The sequence below is a fragment of the Emys orbicularis genome, chromosome 7, assembly GCF_028017835.1.
Source record: "Emys orbicularis isolate rEmyOrb1 chromosome 7, rEmyOrb1.hap1, whole genome shotgun sequence".
Lineage (NCBI taxonomy): Eukaryota > Metazoa > Chordata > Testudines > Emydidae > Emys > Emys orbicularis.
The window spans coordinates 8,921,683-8,935,321 of NC_088689.1; positions in this window are offsets into that span (position 1 = coordinate 8,921,683).

Here is a 13,639-nt window from a genome sequence, read left to right on the forward strand (position 1 = left end):
TGCATGCAATTTGAGGGGGAAATCCTCCAGGTTGTGGTTGTTTTTCTGTTTGGGAGTTTAATTTGTTTGGTTTTTTGCACAATCCTTGTGCCAGAGTTCACATGCCCGATTTCAGATTTCTAGTGACGACCAACACAAACTGATGGGCGACCCTTTCTGATTTTTGTTTGATCAAGCTGGATACAGAGCAAATACAGCTCCTGCATAGGTTCCAAATAGCATGGCCAGCATGTGCACTAAGGGATGTTTGTAAACCCTGCCCAGTGCCAAAACATCAATCCAGTTTTGTCCATGATGTTAATAGCAGAGCATTGCTGGGATTGTCTAAGTATATTTTCTTCTGAGAGAACTGCTGCCTTTTCTTTCTATAGATGGTTTTTCTTCCCATCATCACCAACTACCTCAGAGAGAGAGACAAGGTCCAGTCTGCCTCGAATTAGGGACTGAAAGAATGAATGAATCACTTAAGTCTTATATGTGGATCCTCAATTATGAGAGGTCAATGTGAAAAGAACTAGCTTGGGCCAAATTCATCACTCATTCAGTGGAGTTACACTAAAGATTAATGTGGCCCCTTGATGCTGACTTCCTCTTTGGCCTGTGGTGAGTCATTTCACGTTTCTGCTCAGTTTCTCCATCTGTAAATTGGACAGAACTAATTGTGAGGATTAGTTACTTAAAGGTTGTAAATGCTTTGAAGGTGAAACATACTGAACAAGAGTGAAAGCGTAGTCATTAATATAGTAATTTCAAATCCTAATAGTACGCTCTACTCCCTTTTCTCTACGGATCAGGAACCATTGTACAAACTCTATCATACTGTAAAAAAGTCCAGGCCTCTAGCTCTTACTCATATGAGTTGTCCCTTTAAAACCACTGGTGTGTGTGTGTGTGTGTGTGTGTGTGTGTGTGTAAGGGGTGTGGTTTCAGACCTAGCACTGTACATAAAAATAGCTGGGTTAATCATTGTAGCAGCAGCTGACACAACACTGCAGTCACCAGGGCTCCAAGCTCCTCCTTTACAGTCATAAAGGAAACTTGGTTTAATGGGGTTGGCACAGAGTCTCAGTCATCATGAAACTCCAACCAGGAGGCGATTTGATATGAAATCAGTTGGGGTGTCAGGTAGTCAAAATCAGAAAAGGCTCAGGAAATGATTATCCACCTCTGGGGTATAAGCCATTCCTTCCACACTTCCCCTGAACACAACCTAATTGTGTTCCAGATGATTTACTTGTGCATTGTAAAGCATCTAGGAATGCCTCTTTTAATAAGGCCTTTGCTATTGGCTCTTCAGTCCACTTATCTGTTGCTGGTGCTCCCTGGGAATCAATTGAAATTGGTTATTTGGATCCATGGAAGCCCATGGAAGGTTAGAGTGAAAGGTGGGCAAGTTACACCTTGTACCACTCAGTATCTATATTATGGTGTATGCAAAACCTCAATACATCATGCACAAGATGGTACATAAAGCAGGAAAACTCTTCTACATTCCAATAAAAATTCAAAAATTCATTGCAAAGCATTTCAGGAATTGCTATAGTTTGGAAGAAAGTGTTACTTAAAATTTTATGAATGCCCAACCATATTTTAAGGGGCAAATTCAGAGCTAACGCTGGCTTATCTTACTCAGCCGAGCAGGTCCCTTGTCTTCAGTGGGACAACTCGGATGAGTAAGGCAACAGGACTGGCTCTAAGGCAGTGCTGGATACAGTGTGTGTTTTTTCTTCCTTCTCTGCCTGCTAAGGAATGAATTCTGCTCCCATTAGAATTAGTGTGAGTGGTAGGTGTAAATCTGATGGCATAATTTGGCTCTTAGATGCATGGATGCCACAGTGATTGGGCTTGATATAAGAACTCAAGTACATTGTGTGCAAAATTGCTTGCTGAAAATACTCTGTGTTCCTTCTGCACTGATAATGCCAAATGACCTTCTCTTTAGCCGACAGCCTAGACTTGTTTTTAGACAGTGGATCAATCAATGTATTCCTAAGAGTGGTGTAAAATTCACATTTCAGTGGCTAGAGAACTAGATCCTCCATTTGGCCCATCCCACCAGGGACATGATCTCAAGACTTTTGATGTGTCATTCCATCTACCTAAGAAGATAGCTGATCCCATCTGTGCCATACAGAGCCACCCAGACCGGTCTGGAATATCTAGCAGCTAATCCATCCACGGAAAAGATGTACCTCTCCCCTGCCGGTGCATTACAGCATGAGGCCGCAGTTGTGCTTTCCCTTTAAGGATGGAAAGAGGCACATTGTTGTTTATTATCTATATTTCAGTAGTGCCTAGCAACTCCAATCAAGGATCAGGGCCCAAAGGTGCTAGGCATGGGAGGACCAGTAATAAAAATAACTGTATCTGAGTCTAGAGAGAATACAATCTAGGTGTCAGGACAAAAATGAGACAAATGGGGGTGGGGAATTAAGTGAATGAGGTAGCCATAAAAAGAATTTATCATAAAAGCAGAAGTCAGTTTGCCACATGCTTTACCTGTGCCAGACAGGAGTGGGGTTTTGGGGCATCACAACAGAGGTAAGTTTCAAGGAGGGATTTAAAACATACTGAGGTTGCAGCTTTACCAATACTGCAGAGGAGTTTCCCCCATGTGCAGGAGTGTTAGAGGGAGAAGTGGACAGGTGGGCAATTGAAGCTGCCCTCTGTCAGAGTGAAGGCAGAGGTTGGTATCTCAATAAGCTAGTAGATATAGGTTGGGTGGGGCTAAATGCAGAAGGCCCTGAAAGCAGAACCAATGAGGGAACACACAGCGTGGAGTGAGGTGGTCAGTACAAAGAGCAGGGAAACTGAACGTAACAACAACCTTTTGAATGGACCTGAGGGGAACAAAGCGGCTGGTTACAAGGCTAAATAAGGGATTGCAGTAGCTAAGGGGAACAGGACAAAGGCCTGAACAAGAGCCTTGGCAGTCCATACAGACAAGGCTAACTCTGAGAAATGTTCCGCAGATTGAAGGGGCAAGACTTGAATGTGGGCTGGACATGTGGGCAAGGGCCATGTACAAGATGACACCTGCGTAACTGGGAGGATGGTGAAGGAAAGGCCTAGGGGGATGAGGATCAAAATCTCAGTTTTTGTCCCTGATGAACTTAAGTTCCCAGCTGGCCATTCCCAAAGACGTCAGCTGTATCATGATTTGAGACAACACAATTTCAGAGTTGACATGACAACCAACATTTGTGGGCTCCACTTCTGGTTTTTGGAGACAACCCCTGGGTCCAAGTAAGTTTTGAACTGCACACAAACCACTCAAACCAAGAACAACTTAAGGTTTCATGTACAACTACGATGCGATGAAAACTACACTACTGTAGCCCAGCATCAAATTCATCTGTGCCACAAACCGTACTGGATGGCTGAACATGTCAGTATGAGGAGGGGGGTACTTTGAAAGTATTTCTTAGGGGCAATTAAACAGAGGAAAGACTAATTACTCTTGCAGGACAACTCAGTTCATTGGACTGTAGATGTGCTACTAACTCAGGCCTGTATGAAACATAATGAAAGCAAACCACTCGGAGTTTCATGTCAATCACCTGCCTCGGGCTAGTAGACTCGGCCAGGTGCCAGGACTACTCACCCAAGTGAGGACTAATCTCATGAGTAAGGGCTGCAGGAACAGACCCCATCAACATTACAAGCAAAAGATCCAAAAGGCCCAGGGGTTTAGGTGAAAAAGACCTGTCCATTCACCTCTGGGGCTGCAGTTCAAGTTCACCCAGCATTGAGATTATAATCATTTGCATTACATTAACACTCTCCATAGTGTGCATTGTCACAATTTGGAGTACGGGGGTGATCTTTCTCTGCTCTTCAAAATGCCCAGGAATGAGTCATGATGGAGAATGAATTACCTGTCACTCCCTGAAAAGAAGTTTCCTCCAGACAATGGGCTGAGGTCAGTGTTGTGGCAGAGTGGAGGAAAGCTGATGGAGGGTCGGGGGAGGGAGGGAAGGCAAACTTAATTTTCCAGGACTTTATGTGCTTGTAAGTTATTTTTGAAAGCATTGACATTCCTACGGTGAGAGAAGAATGTAAATCACATGCGCTAGAGTGAAATGCTTTTGTGCAAGTTAAAGATCGTCTCGTGACATAGGACCAGATCTGGTGTAAAGTTGCTGCCACAGCCTTGCAGTCAATGGAGTTGCGCCCACGTCTGCCTGGGCTGCATTTGCCCCAGAAAGAAAAGAAAATGAAAGAACTCCTATATCATTTTGAATGAGTCATTGGCAACTGTACCTGATCTAAAGCCCACTGAAATCAACAGAGAGACTTCATTAAGTTTCAGATCAGGCCCTCAAAACCCATTATTGCATGAAGTTTTTAAAATCCCCCAAATTCCCTTTAAATTCTTTAAAAAAAACTTTGCTTTTCTTTTTTTGTTGGAATCAGAAAGCTTGCAAAAGAAGTTCCCTGATCTCACCAAGTATCCCAGGTGAGGAGACTCTTGTTCGCTTTACCCAGAAATGCCCGTGAGTGACATTTTGAGCATTAAAGAAAAGAGAAAATAGTATTGATGTGAGCTTGTAGGATCCTAAAAAAGTAAGGATACAAGAAACTACAAAGGAAAACCACGGCATGCCAATCAAATAAAGTTTCAGGGGTATCAGGTAACAGAACAGTTGTTCTGTCATCTATAGATGAAATTCACTGCTGTGCAGAGGGCTTATACACCACTTAAGTGCCACTTAAGTCATATTTTGAGGGCTTAAGCAGGATTGAATTGGCCTGTGTTGGCCCGCTGTACAGTATTACTCAAGTCTTGCCTACACTGGGAATTTCAGCTACAGATGTAACTGCATGAGCGAAACCCCCAAGTGTCAACAAGGAAAGCTGTGATTGGTCCTGGTGGATTTATTCCTGCCTGCTACCAAGACAAATTCCACCAGTGCAAATCCTGCCTTCCCTTGTTGACACTTGGGTGTTGGCACAAGAGGAAATGAGCCACATTAGTGGGTGGCAATCGATTGCTGGATTTGGGGCACAGTTCCTGTGTAGATAAGTCTTAAGGTGTGTGTGTCAATGAGCAACTTTCAATAGCAAATTTCCAAAGGGGCCTTTAAAATCCCACTGGCTAACTCTTCTGCCAAATGGCTGCCTGTGCAAAATGTAAAAAGAACAGGAGTACTTGTGGCACCTTAGAGACTAACAAATTTATGTAAGCATAAGCTTTTGTGGGCTATAACCCACTTCATCGGATGCATGCAGTATTCCTACTGTATTTTCCACTGCGTGCATCCGATGAAGTGGGTTTTAGCCCACAAAAGCTTATGCTTAAATAAATTTGTTAGTCTCTAAGGTGCCACAAGTACTCCTGTTCTTTTTGCTGATACAGACTAACACAGCTACCCCTCTGAAACCTGTGCAAAATGTGTGGGTTCAGCTTTAGAGGCTGAGTTGGAAATGTATCCCTAAAGGTTTTGGAAGAAATTGAATGAATACCTTTTAGAAGAAAAGTAAATGATGATAGTGCTGCTCTTTTATGTGTTCCCCTGGTTAGATGTGGAAAATATTTGGGTTTTATCTGTGCTTTTTTGAAAAAAGAGAAAACAGCATTGGTGTAAACTTGTAAAAATATTACCTCGCTATACCTCTTATTAACTCTAAATAAATCATCGATTTACTGTTTGTTCCTACCTTATGTTCAGCAGCCTTTCCATATTAACAAGGGAAAGAGCTGATTAATAATATCTTTTTTCCCATAAGTAAACCACTACAGCTGGGTTAGCGTTAGTAGAAGAGACTGTGTCACCAAGATGTAATGTGGGCTGGGTTGCACAGAGTTAAAGGGCCAGCTTGGTCCTGAGTATCTTGGAAATTCCCACTCTCTCTATGCACCACCATGACTCTAGACAGCAGTTGTGGCACTGCTGATAATAATAGTCTCTAGGTTTGAATGTCTGGGGCCCATGGACAGGGTGCCCTCAGTGGAAGGCCCTTGACTCTGGAATTCATTTCTTCCACTGGTCTGTCAGAGCCCAAGTCTGTTGTCATTTAGGGCACAGTGTAAGTTTCATCTGCTCCTGGTCCCATTATAATCAATAGGTGTTTCGCCATCGACTTCAGTAGAGCCATGATTTGGCCCTCGATGTCTTGCGGGAAGGGGGGGTGATTATTTAGACCCCGATCCGGCAATCCACTCTGTGCTAGTGGATCCCTATGCCTGTGTGGACCCGCACTGAGATCAAATGGAACTTCATGTGTGCACAGGGGTCTGCTAAACATGCAGCAACAGGCAGGTTAAGGGCCATAGTCTGGAAGTTCTATGAGCCAGAGCGTCACGTGTCATCCATGTTCAGTACAGTGGTAAGCACAACTGGATGTCTGCAAAAGATGAGGCTAACAATGAAGGATGTGGGATGGAGGCTGAGACCCAGATTCTCAAAGATATTGAGAGGCCTAGCTGCGATGAAATCAATGGGAGTTGAGGATCCAGGCCTGAGTTCATTTAGTGTCACATTGCCAATGAACACTGCGTCTAGACAGTAAGTTTTTGTATACATGCTCAGAACCTCTTGTTAGAAACAGAAAAATAAAATAAAGACATCGATCAATTTGGAAATGGAAAGGCAGCAGCTACAGTGTAAACAAGTCCCAGAAAAGAAATGCTTATCCTGGCTATTGTTCTAACAATGCTTTCAACCTGCTGTAGAGTCAGCTAAGGTCACTCCCCCCCCCACTTTCCGTGTTGAAGTGGTATGGGCCACATATGCAGGGTCTCCTACATGCACAGATCAGTTCTTTGGAGTAGGGACCATCTTTTTGCTCCGTGTTTGTACTGTGCCTAGCACAGTGGGGTCCTGGTGCATGACTAGATGCACTTGCAATACAAATAATAATAATGGGAGCATGATCAGGCCATGCACTTAAAGATCAAGTGAATTTCTGATCCCTTTAGGACTCACTACACTTCTGTCACAGATTGATGTTGGTAAATCATCAGAGTGAAGTTTATTTCAAAATAATAGTAGCAATAATAATACTCTATCACTATATGAATACTAATGTATAGAAAAACATGGAAATAGATGTCACAGCAACCCAAACCAATTCTTTTTTTCATCTTAATATTATTACTATTGCATGGAGTGAAATGTCTGCCATTGACAGATGGTCAGTATAATTATCACTAAAAAAACAGGTCCGTCCTTCAAAAAGGGCAGCAACAGACTTTTAAAGGCAGGTGAAATTTTTAAAAAGGATTAGAATGGGATTATCCCTGCGAGAGAGAGAACAGGTGCATCAAAGATCCTCTGCTGAGAGAAAATCCACAGTCATTTTTAATTACATACTTTAAAATATTCCCTTCAAAGTCTGTGATTTGTGTTTCATACCAGCAATTTACACCCAAGATGGCATCAGTGAGGATCAGGAAGTTAGAATGGCTGCCAGAAAAACAAGTGAATATTCCTAAGTGGAATACTTTGCATGCTTGCTTTCATTCTTTGAATGAAAAATACTACAAAGGTCTGGAAGCTAAGAGTGGGGAGAGCTTTCCACTATTCCAACTAGAAAACAGGCTCAAGTCTAGCCCCTGCCTTCTATTTTTTTACAGAGCTCAGACACCAGCGCTGCTGCCTGGCCCTCCGTGAAGAAATTCTTTAAAAAAAATACAAATGTTTGTTCTGAATGCTAGTGCCCAGTGAACAAACACCACCACATCTATCGCTGCCATTGCACTGAATAGAGCTTTATGCGTGCATTTGTTGAACTGGATTAAAAACATCTGTGGTACAACTACAGATGCTGGGAAAGATCCCAGGTGGAGTTAGGTCAGTTTACCCCAGCTGCTGACCTGGCCCAATATTTTTGCTCAAATTGATGGCTTTGTTTTCAGTTGCTATGCATGATTATGCAGTAGGATATGAAAAAACAAAATCACAGATCAGTAAAGCATGTCATTCAAAATCAATATAGGCACACAATAATCCCTTGGGTTTCTGGATCTCATGGTGTCCGCTAGATTTGCACTTAAGAACATATTGTCCTGTACTATTAAACTTTCTAAAGTGGCTAGAGTTAGAACAAAGACACTTCATGTTGTTGTTTTATTTATTGTGACTCTCCCCTGGAAACTTACCACTTACGTGATATGTTCCAAAAATACTGAGCTTGGTTCTCTTTCCACTTATGCTGCTGTAAATTGGGTGCAACCAATTTTAATTGATGTGCAGAGGCGTAAAACTGACCTCGCTGAGAGAAGAGACAGGCCCTCTGATCTTAGTCTGTGATCTTCAGTTATATAGGAGTACGCTCCCCTCTGTTGCACAATACGGAGGGAAACAGATGGGCACAAGTTGTTGCTCAAAGGGACCCGGAACCTCCAGCACAGATAAGTAATGCCGAAGCAATATGCTGTCTGAACAGGATATGTTCCAGTTAAGCAGCAGAGCAAATGCTCTGTCAACACAGTATTGCCAGCTCTCACGATCTTATTGTGGGTCTCACAATATTGGGTGTTTTTCTGAGCATCCCAGCTGCTGGAGTCAAGAGAATGCATGCAAAGCTCAGCTTTCATTTTAGAAAGAAGGAAGTTTCTAGCCTCCATTGCTGTGGAGAAAGACTTGAAAACGGGGTCCTGGTGAGAGCTCAGAAACCAAAAGGCAAATAAAAAGAGCCCAACATTTCTTATTTTTTAAAATGTCATGATTTTAAAGCCAATCTTGTGATTGTGGGGTCCTGACTCATGATTTTTAAACACATGGCCTTAGCAATGCTGCAACACTTCATGCTTTAACAATTGTTTGCGTCTGTGTTGTGGTTATAGTGTTTATCTCCTCAAACAACAGTATCTTTTCCCCCGACTTGTCTCTTTCTGCTTTCTTGCACAGTGCCCCCGTGCCTGTAACACACTCCTGATGTCCGTGTGCTACATGCCTACTCCTTCCTCCTCCAGATCATTCTCCCCACATGCTCCTTCTGTGAGTCTTCCCAGGATTACTCCAATGGTACAAACATGTATGCATTTTTTTATGCTTCAGTCCCTCTATGTCAGAGTGCCCCAAAATCTTTACCATTCAGCCCCATTTTTATCAAAGCAGATGGGCTCAGGCCCAACTTCCCTATGTCCTGGGCACACAGTTTTTCTACGGGTCAGCTGTTAATGAAGCACTAGACAGCTAAGGTATATGCGGCTGTAGCAGATTTACCCGCACAGGTCCCACGAGGCTGGATGAGTTTGTCTCTATGCTGAGTTTAGCCAGCTGTGGAGGGACTCAGCCAAACTGGAGCTGGAGGGTGACCAAGGAATCCTTCCCCCAGGGGAGCAGTGTTCCGCTGGGGAGGGTGGCTGAATGGGGGTACAAAGTAACTGGCTTTTAAGGGGGGGGTCCCTCATCCCCAGCTCATCCCACTATTTGGTCTCCCCCCCCTCCAGTCTGTTCCCCTTGACGACCCCACCCCCCATCAGCCCATCCCCACCCTTGGGTTTTCTCTGCCTGAGCGGCCAACCCCTGCATTCATGCCCCCTGTTGGCAAGGCCCCACGGTTACCCATTGCCACTGCCATCACCCACCCACCACACATGCTGGTCAGTATCAGCACCACAGCGATGCCTCCAATAATCCAGGCAGAGTCCCTGCAGGGGACTCCCTGCTCACTCCCTGCACCCTGGCTGGGTGTCAAGGAGAGACTGCAGGTGGAGCCAGGACAGGTGCACAGGGGAGTCCAAAATCCTAAGAAGCCATTGGCATTTTCTTCTTTTCCACGTGGTAAATACAAAGGTCAGAGAAGAGTTCTGGGTCCTCGCAGACACTGCCCACAGCTTGAGAAAAACCTGCTCTATATAATGACCTGTGTCTGATCCTGTCATCTTTGGGTTGTCTCTTAGATGATAAACTTCTTGGGGCAAGGACCAGGGCTATATAATGCTGATCATAGTGTTGGTGCTCAGTAGTTACTTTTAATAAATACAGCCTTAAATCTTCAAGAGTGATTTTGGGCACCTCCATTTTTGTGCGCCCTGCTTCAGATGCCTTAAAGGGGTTCTACTTTCCAAAAGTGCTGAGCATCCACCATCTGACAGTCAGGGCCCCTCAAGGTGTCTCCAGCTGGGTTCCCAAACACTGAGGCACCCCTAGTCCCCTACTTGTTGTTGGAAAAATATGCCTCGCAATCCAAGTTTCTTGAGGGACATCTGGACCCTTTGCATCATCTGAAATTTGCATGAACGAAATGTGTTTTCTCTAGGAACTTGGGGATGAACTTTTGGGGGGATAATTGGAGTTTGGATCATTTTGTTTTCCCTGTCATAACTTCCATGAATCACAGCAAAAATTGGACTGTGGTCAGATGAGAAGTAGGAGAGCCAGGGTCACAATTATTATGATTCTTTCTTCACACCTGTGGATGTTACATTGGGAAAAGCAGTGTAAATTAATGATCCCCAAGTCAGCACTGATTCACCCAACATGCCTTTAAAATCCCAGCGGAAGGGGAAGCTCAGGTGAATGCAGATAACCAATAGATGTGATGAAGGTGGGAGTGGGCTTGTGATCTGCTGTACAAGGTCTGAGGCTCTTCTGCTGTGGATCTTCACAAATGTTCTTGCCTTCTACGGAGACAGGGCCCAAGATTTATAAGTTCTATGATTTCAAGTGAATAGAATATTTTCCTGGTAGGCACTTTTCCTTTGCCGTGTTCCCTTCAATCCTCCTTCAGTGATGGAAAACTCATTTACTGAGTTTGAACAACTATAGTAAAATTCCTTAATATGAAGTTGTCTTCAGATTTACTAGTGTGTTGTATTCCTCTGTACTGTGTGCTGCTGAGTCTTAGGCTGATGTTGATAGTGCTGGATCCGAATGGCAATAGTCCGATTCCCTCTTACTATTCAATTCATGCTGTGGTTGGAAAGCAGTAGTCTCTGTGACTGATGTATTAATGTGACTGTTTTTCAGGGCACGTTTGTAAAACAGGGACTGGGTCTTATCTCAGTTAGTGCAGCTAATAAAAACTACATTTTAAAAACCCTTGGCATGTTCAAGTGGTTTAACAACACCCCAAATGCAAATTCACCTCTCATGTCTCTGTGGATGACTCATATCTACCTCTCCACTCTGGACCAGTCTCCATCTGTCCAAATTAAAATCTCAGCCTGTCTTTCTGACAACTCCTTGTGGGTGTCCAACTGCCAGCTCAAGCTAACCATGGCTAAAACAGAGCTCTTAATGTTTCTATCCTAGCCCTGCCTGCTCCCTCTTCTCAGTCACTGTGGACAATACTACCATCTTCCCTGTCCCCCAGCTCATAACCCGGGTGTCATCTTTGACTCAAACCTCTCTCTAGATCCTCACATGCAAACTGGGTCTAAATCTTACGGATTCTTCCTGCATAACATGAATGATAATTGGGAGTAATTTAAGAGCATCCTACTAGATACCCAAAAAGATCAAATCCCACAACTGGTTAAAAGCTGATCTGGTTTAGAGGGGAAGTGAAGGCAGCTACAAAAAATAAAAAGTGTATATATAACAAAAGGAAGAAGGGGGAAGTTGATAGTCATGAACATAAATCTGAAGTTGCAGGAAATTGATAAGGGACGCAAAGGAACACAAGAAGAAATCTATGGCTAGCAGAGTTAAGGACAATAAAAGGGAGTTTTAAAAATATATTAGGAACAAAAAGAATCCTAACAATGGTATTGGTCCACTACTAGATGGAAATGGTAGAATTATTGTTAATGCAGAAAATGCAAAAGTGTTCAATAAATATTTCTGTTCTGCACTTGGGGGGGAAACAGATTATGTAGTCTCATCATATGGTGATGGTAATACATGTTAAACAGAAGGTACTAAAGTTAGACATGTTTAAATCAGAGGTCCAGATAACTTGCATCCAAGAGTTTTTGAAGAGTTGTCTGAAGAGCTTGGTAGACTATTAATCTTGCTTTTCAATAAGTCTTGGAGCACTGGGGAAGTTCCAGAAGACTGGATGAAAGGTAATGTGCCAATTTTTAAAAAGGATAAACAGGATGACTCGGCTAAGTAGAGGTCTGTCAGCCTGACATTGATCTCAGGAAAGATAATGGAGCAGCTAATAAGGGACTTGATTAGTAAAGAATTAAAGGAGGGTAATTGATGCATCATTGTTTCCTTGTGGTCCCCTGTCTGTCTGTATCCACCTTTTGTCTTATACTTAAACTGGGAGTTCCTTAGGATAGAGACTGTCTTTTTGTTCTGTGCTTGTATAGCACCTCGCACAATGGGACCCGGGTCTATGACTGGGGTTCCTGGGGCTACCACAATACAAATAATAAATAATAGTAATAAAATTGGGTAAATGTTATGCATAAATTTATAGAAACAAGAGATGGGAGAGACCTATTAGATCACAGATCGAGTATCTGCTGCCATTGCACAACCTTTATTGTATATACTATTCTCCAGTGCTTTGTCCACTTGTGTATGGCCCTTCAATGACACTGTAGTGTTCTACGTAACCATTACTATGTAGTAATAGCAAATCTTTTAAAAACTAACTCCCTTAGTCTCTCAGCAAGGTACTTAAACATATGCCTAACTTTAAGCACATTACTTCAGTGGAACTTCTGGCATGTGTAAAGTTAGGCACGTTCCAAAGTACCTTGCCTAATCAGAGCCTAAATTATCAGGGTACAGCTGTCAGTAGTGTCACTGGGTGCATAAGTGTTTGAATGATTGTGTCTTGAGCGGGGTTGAGTCTGATCTTGGCTGCTGAGCACCTAAAAAGCAGGCCTTAAATTGGACACCCAAAAACAGAGGCCCCTAAGATCACTAATCACTTTGAAAATGTAGGCCAAGCTGTTCTAGTGTGCTTCTGTACAACCCTTTCCCCCCACTTAACAAATGTGGTCTCAATTTAGTCTCTAGGCGATGTTTGTAAAACCTAACATAAAACAGTGTGAGAATAAAAGTAGCATCTAATCCATGGAGCCCAAGTCTGGAACAGCAGGTGTGTTACTGCCCAGAACCAAGCTGTGTTAGCAGAGGTATCAATGGCAGAAAGAAGGGAGGTGCCACTTGCACACTGCCTATCTGTTCTATACTTCAATCAATTTCACAAACAATTTTTTCAGATTGCTTCAAGATTAAAAATTGTACAAGGGAGAGGGCACGTATCGAAACATTGTTCTAAAGCTAAGAATCATTTTGTTTATAAAGCCCACTCTAACATGCTTCTCCCACTATTTTAACATGCTTCTCACACTATAAATCATTATTAATCTTTAGTTTTATTGCGATAGCACAAAGAAGCCACTGGTGGATTGGGGCCGTATTGTGCTAGCCACCATACAAACACCATTCGAGTGTGGGCAGCTCTGGGATGGAAAATACACAGTTGGTATGTAGTACAGTAACAGGACACGAGGTGCCATCTGAGACCAGAGTACCAGTGTGCAGAACACTGTATAAAGATGTAGTAAGAGTCAGTCCCTGCCCCAAAAGCCAAGACAAAGGTGGTAACCTTTAGTATCCATAGAGCAGAAGCAACTGAGAGGGTCTGGTTTTTGTAGGTTTCATCAGAATGTATAAAGTGCTGTATATAGCTGACCCAGTAGGGAAAATATTTCCTCTCTTTATTATAATTGTATGAGATGGTAGCTGAAAACCTCAGAGGTTTATATAGTGAAACGTTA